We start from the raw sequence: 6,000 nt of genomic DNA, 5'->3' as shown, positions 1-6,000 counted from the left end.
TAATGTAATTTTATCTTTATTTATGACTTTAGCCTTTGTATAAAATTATATTTGACTCTTAAACGCCATTTCGAGAACGCCTGGAGATAGTAGGCTAATTGTTCCAACCGTAGTCTTACCTAGGCTATTCATTCTCAGGCACGACATATGAAAAAAGGACTTCTAAAGGCGAACGTTTTCAATATATATTAAATTACTGTTCAGCTTCATAATTACTCCTGTTAACGTTCAAATGTTTTTCCAGAATGATCATCCCGTTTCTGGTTGTATTTAGTGTAGCGTTCGCGCGCTGCTTGGCAGCCAATGCCGATGCCGCTGTGGACGCAATGAAGGTAATAAAGCTATTTCACGTACTTCCTACGTACCACACGCACGTCAGAACCTCGTTTGATAATGCGAAACCTGTCAAATCCCACCGAAATCTAGTTGGTACTTAGTAGTTTTTTTTTTTTTTAGCGTAAGATGCTTTAATTTGAAACCATAGCTGAAGATGCTTTTATAAAGAATTGCGCAGATCACATATATTGCCAAGAAACCGATCAGAGAACATACGTTGAGAGGCATATCTGCCGAATATTTCTTTGCAGGCCTGCTCTAAGGATCTCGGCATCAAAGAAGATGTCGTCAACAAGCTCGAATCAGCCATCCGAGGAAAAATACCGAACACAGGTATATAATTAGGCTAAATAACAGATAAAACACATTTTAGCAATGCATTTAGATGAACACTTGAATAAATTTATGAAAGTGAAACATATAATATTTATATATTTATAACAGTATTTTTATAGTATGAAATTTCGCACAATTAACGCTCAACTAAAATAGAAGTATTCAATAAAAGTGATTTCTATAATAAAAAATAATTTAAGAAGAAAAGTAAAAACGAATCTGAGTAGAAACAACATAATACAGCAAAGAAACGATAACATCAGGGCCATGTTGTCAGCCAAGTAGGTAATTAGTTTAAAAATGAAGGATAAATAGTTTAGATTCAATCACTCAGATATAACTACTTTGGTTGTAAAGCTACTGGCTGAACATAAACAGTCATGGAGGCTTGCTTTCGTAGATAGCTGAATCTTGAATGTAGAACGTAAGGCAGCCATGCTCCACATTGAGGTCTTTAGGCCACTTTATTAAAAGTTCTATGCGGCAATTATATAATGTACTGGTAATATATATGGGAAGATTAACTCTTCCGTTTGCGTGTGTTTATCGGTCCATGAATATGATTGCAGATCAAGATCCCGCAAGACTTCAGGATGATATCAAAACACAGGTTACTCAGATGATGAACGCCTCTGGCGTCGGTAATCAGATTAATGACCTTTCCGACTGTATCTTGAACAGACTGAAGGACAAATAGCTGCTAATCATTACCACGAGTTTATACCTGGTGGAACAAAGCGGATCGAAAAATTTATTGCTTTAGTGTGCATATGCATATTTTTTTGGTCTCCTCATTCAACTCCTATCCACTAAAACAAATGCTGGATAATAAAACGGTTACAAAATGATGCACTGTCTTCAATCTTTTATAGATTAATCTTCTTATATAATAATAATAGCTTAGTATACATATATAATAATAAAAAAAGACAATCAAAGCCTCAATGTAAATGTCGTAAAAAATTGATAGCGGGCATAAACTAAGAACCCCATATTCACCAACGACGTATCTGTGTGTTTTATCTATGAAATTCAACTGTCATCTTAAAATGATGGTGGTTGCAGTGATAATACGGTAAAAACAACACACAAATATCACTTGCTGCTAGTTACAGACGTTAAAATCTGTATATAGACAATGATAATCTCTACTTTGAGAATGGGTTACACCGAACTGCATTATTTCTCGAAAGCCGTTCTGCAAAGTGGGTTTTTGGTACACGATTGCTTTACTTGTCTACGGCAAACTCAATTAGGATCATTTTGGGGTCCAGATACTCTAAAAACAGTACCCTGTTGCACTTTGTTATATAAGCTAGGCACTAACAAGTTCTACTAGCTGGATCTATTCAGGAAAATGCAATGAATACTCCTACTAATTGATATAGGGCTTTTCCATTTTTCGTTGCAAGCAAGCAAGCTGAAATGCTTCATCTAACGCTAATATTTAGACACCGTTAGATCTGATAAATGAACTTTGGGTTTTCGCGGATGCACAGTTTCTGGGGCGTGAAGTCTCTAATTGTCAGCATCTTTTAGGCTAATATTATGAAAACAAGTGCTGGATATATATATATATATATATATATATATATATATATATATACACACATATATTTGCCTTTAGCGTAATTCTATACGTAGATTAACCAATCAAAATTCATTAATATCACCCACCACATTTCTCTTTATTACATGCAGATTCTTCATATATGCACGCTTACAGTTACCTCACTTTCTCTCCAAATCTTCGTGTGCAATAATAATTTAGAACAATTCGAAATAAAACCACCTACAGGGCGAAACACAATAGGATTGCAAAACAAATCCCTTAAGTTAGCGATGAAAATTAACGATGTCTGAACTTGCTCTCAATGCGCAAATTTGTCTCAGAAGCACTGTCAGTGTCGACTATATTGGAAATTGTTCCCTAATATCAATTGTCCAATCAGCCCTATGGTGGAAGGACATTGAAGAAACAACATCCGCGGAAAAGCTCTTGCCTAAAAAGTAACTTCACAGCGAATAAGAACAGTCAGAGAAGCGAACAAGCCAGGTCGGCACAGTGTTAAACACCGACGACAATGCTATAAGTATACGTAGAACTTTAATTCAAGTTAAATCTTTTTTAGACAGCTGACCGGTCTCCGAATTGGGCTTCAACAAATGCGCCTTTTTAGTAGCCAAGGTAAAATTAGTCCCTTCGAGAACTGTGCCGCTCTATGAACGTCTGTAAGTCCACGTATTTGTTGGCTCAGGCCGTGCGAACCCAAAACGATCAAGAACAAATCATGGTCAATTTTGGTATTGTCGATCTTAGATACCATTGTGCTTGTGAGGGATTTTAGGCAAAATTGTATTTGACTAAGCCACTAGCATTATCGACTTAGTACTTCAAGGACCATTTTTCAGACGGTTTATAAAAATAGTTAAAAGTAACAATACAATAGCTATGTCCTCACCCATAGATAGCGTCCTAAACATTCAAAAATCTCATTGAGATCGTTGCATCTGTGCACGAGCCGTCAGAAACAGATCAATAAAAAAACGGACATTTTTATAGTTTGTCTTTTTTTGACCATCCGTTACTCAACTGTGCTACGAGAAGCACTGATGGGTGCTCGAAGGCATTTTTCAGTCCTCTTGCCAGATTCAGGTACGGCTAATATCGGATTAGCCAAAATAAACGTTAAGGACCATGTCGGACATACCTAGACGGTAAATGTCACCTTTGCTGAATCTCCGAAATATAGACGGCATTTTTTTTGTCAGAAGGAGGTTTTTTACTACTACTTACTGCGAGAGCTTACGTGTTGCTGAGTTGTAGCTCCAAAGTAAACCGCAATGTATCCGGTAAACGTCAACACTAACAAAGTACTTTCATCCATTAGATATGTAAAACGAACGTCCATCTTGAGGTTGGCTGAGAAAGCATCTAATGAAGTATGACTTAATACTATTGGATTTCCATAGGTCGTATAAGTTGGTAGAAATCCGTCTCAGATGCCCCGTCGGTGAACGACAGGGCAGTGAGTCATGCAAACTTTAGCTAAAGGCGAGACGTAAAACCACTGTGAATGTGGTCGGTTACGCTTCGTGTGAAAGCGGTGAGTGGAATTTGTGGAGCTTGATATTTCTTTTTTTGATTTTGTGTAGCCTGCAGGCACTCCATCTATGAAATGGTATACCAAAGTGCTTTCGCACAAGTTTCAGAACCTAATATTCCTACGAAAAAGGAATGTTTGTACATGAATAATCTCAGAATGTATTTCATAACAAAACGCAAAACAAATGCAAAAAAATTGCATTTTTGTATAAACCGTTTTTAGGTTAGAGACAACCTAAATTTACGACATATATATATATATATATAACTTTGTTTTAGGACATTAATAAACTCCGTCAATAAGTCCACCCCTCTCTAAAGCCTGAAACGAATCAGTGCCTAAAATTGAATGTTAACATAGTTTAACATAATTATGTTGCCATTATTCAATAAACAGGAGCCCATTTAAGATGCTTTACAAAATACGTAGAGATTGATGGATTGAAACCATACTTTTGGGTTGAACGCCCGACCTAGGAACACTAAAAAGTAATACTATACTCCATTCAACACATACCGTGTTTCTTGGTTTTATTTCTTTCGATTAGGTATAAACTTTTATGGTTTGCTATTATTATAAATTTTTTTGCTCATCAAAATATCGGTATGCCTAGTTAGTAATATTTTTGATGATAATTTTTCGTATTTTTTTCTGCCGAAAGCCGGGTCCTATTATAGGTTCCAACTGACCCAGACTCTTCTGTGCCCATAGGATTCAAATACTGGCACCCAGTCAGAGCGACTACGGATAGACCTTCGTTCATATCGGAAAAACCAATAATTAACTCTGCGAGCGAGCACTGTTCGCTTAATGAACGCGCATGACTTGGTACTCACCGAAAAAAAAATATTTACATTATAATACATGGCGTGCAAAAATACTCAGCTGTACACCGACGGTTGCACAGGCTGGCTGTACGTAAGATGGACGATATGCGACTTGCAAGCCATCGCATTCATAGGGCCAATAGGGAAGACCAAGCAGTTCTTGAAGGTACTGAAGAACTCGAGCAACGACGCCAAAATGCCTGTCGTCTCAGTAATAGATATCGTCTGAGAAAGACGGTATGCTGGCGCTTACGCGACGAAGTATAGATATCATTCAAGATAGACATTAGTGGGAACAAGCTCACTTTATCATTGGGTGCTAGAGTTAGCTGTAGGGCAAGATTTATGTATAAACTTCGATAACTACTGTTGTTTTACTGTTCGCGATGTGTGAGCAACGCATTACTCCCACGGATTTCTAATTTCTGACCATATTCGCTATTCAACCCGGATAGCCGACTGTTAGGTCGGTTGATGACGAGGTGCACCCAATGGTATAATGCGCCGCCTACAATACGCTCAGATAGGAGGCCATTGACTTGAAACTCAGGAAGGCGTTAATAGTGCGAAATGAAGTTTTCTTGAAGCACATACTTGAATCCAGGGAGCAAAGGACGCAAAGCAACCTCTGATCGAGTGCAGGCTCAACGAAAGGGACCGGCTCACACATAGACTCAGAAGAAGATTACGAGAGGGAACGGGGAAGCAATTTTGCTTTCCGCCAAAACATCCGTCGAGGCAAATTTGCAAACTTCGAGCAACGATTATCAAGTCAGCACTGAAACTAACACTATTAGTCAATTTGAACATTTTCAGGGTATTTTTTTTCTAAATTCACATATTTAAGTGTTACCGCTAAAGCCAGCACCATCATAATCGGTAAAAAATAGATATACAGAAGGTGTCCTTAATTTTAATATTAATATCGCAAGATACTAGAGTGTACAGACGCTACCGTTTTCGACCTAGATCCATCGGGAGTATGTATCCATCTTTGACACGGAACGTATAAACACACATGTGTTAGCGCATTAGGAAGAAATAATCCAGCGGATAAATATGTCTAATAGTTGGCTGCGGACTTCTTACCGTTCGCCTAGAGATAGGACGCGAAGAGTTTCGAGGATCTTCCTGCGTTCATATTTGACGTTCTGTGTTAGTCAGTTGGATAATCGCACCTATGTACACATGTTGAAATGTTATGCAGTACTACGAAATCGCTAAGACTACGCTGTAAATTGCGGCCAACGCAACACAGCATTCGACGATAATAGCATCGTGTGGCGTTATTTTATTTTTACATTTTATTTATTTACGCTTTCTTGACCCAGAAGAAAAGTTGATTGAATAAATTCTCGAGCAATAATTCCAATGCGTAACTTTTCCTACGTAGC

General features: G+C 37.8%; 1 protein-coding gene and 1 long non-coding RNA gene across 2 annotated transcripts in view; one reads left to right on the top strand and one right to left on the bottom strand.

Moving 5' to 3' along the window:
- LOC147755460 (uncharacterized) overlaps positions 1-1,520 on the top strand; it is a 2,515-nt gene extending 995 nt beyond the window's left edge. The window contains exons 2-4 of the long non-coding RNA XR_015327809.1: positions 245-332; positions 588-669; positions 1,242-1,520. This is a non-coding gene — a long non-coding RNA (uncharacterized LOC147755460). The remainder of the gene's footprint in view (positions 1-244; positions 333-587; positions 670-1,241) is intronic.
- Positions 1-3,759, bottom strand: part of LOC111251770 (cytoplasmic protein NCK2-like) — a 54,406-nt gene extending 50,647 nt beyond the window's left edge. Inside the window, exon 1 of the mRNA XM_086989307.1 lies at positions 3,470-3,759. The gene's annotated coding sequence lies outside the window, so the exon portion shown is untranslated. The remainder of the gene's footprint in view (positions 1-3,469) is intronic.
- Between the last annotated feature and the right edge of the window lie 2,241 nt (positions 3,760-6,000).

Source organism: Varroa destructor, unplaced genomic scaffold, assembly GCF_002443255.2.
Source record: "Varroa destructor unplaced genomic scaffold, Vdes_3.0 BEIS01000005.1, whole genome shotgun sequence".
In the NCBI taxonomy this organism is placed as follows: Eukaryota; Metazoa; Arthropoda; class Arachnida; order Mesostigmata; family Varroidae; genus Varroa; species Varroa destructor.
This window is presented reverse-complemented; position numbering and strand designations above follow the sequence as displayed.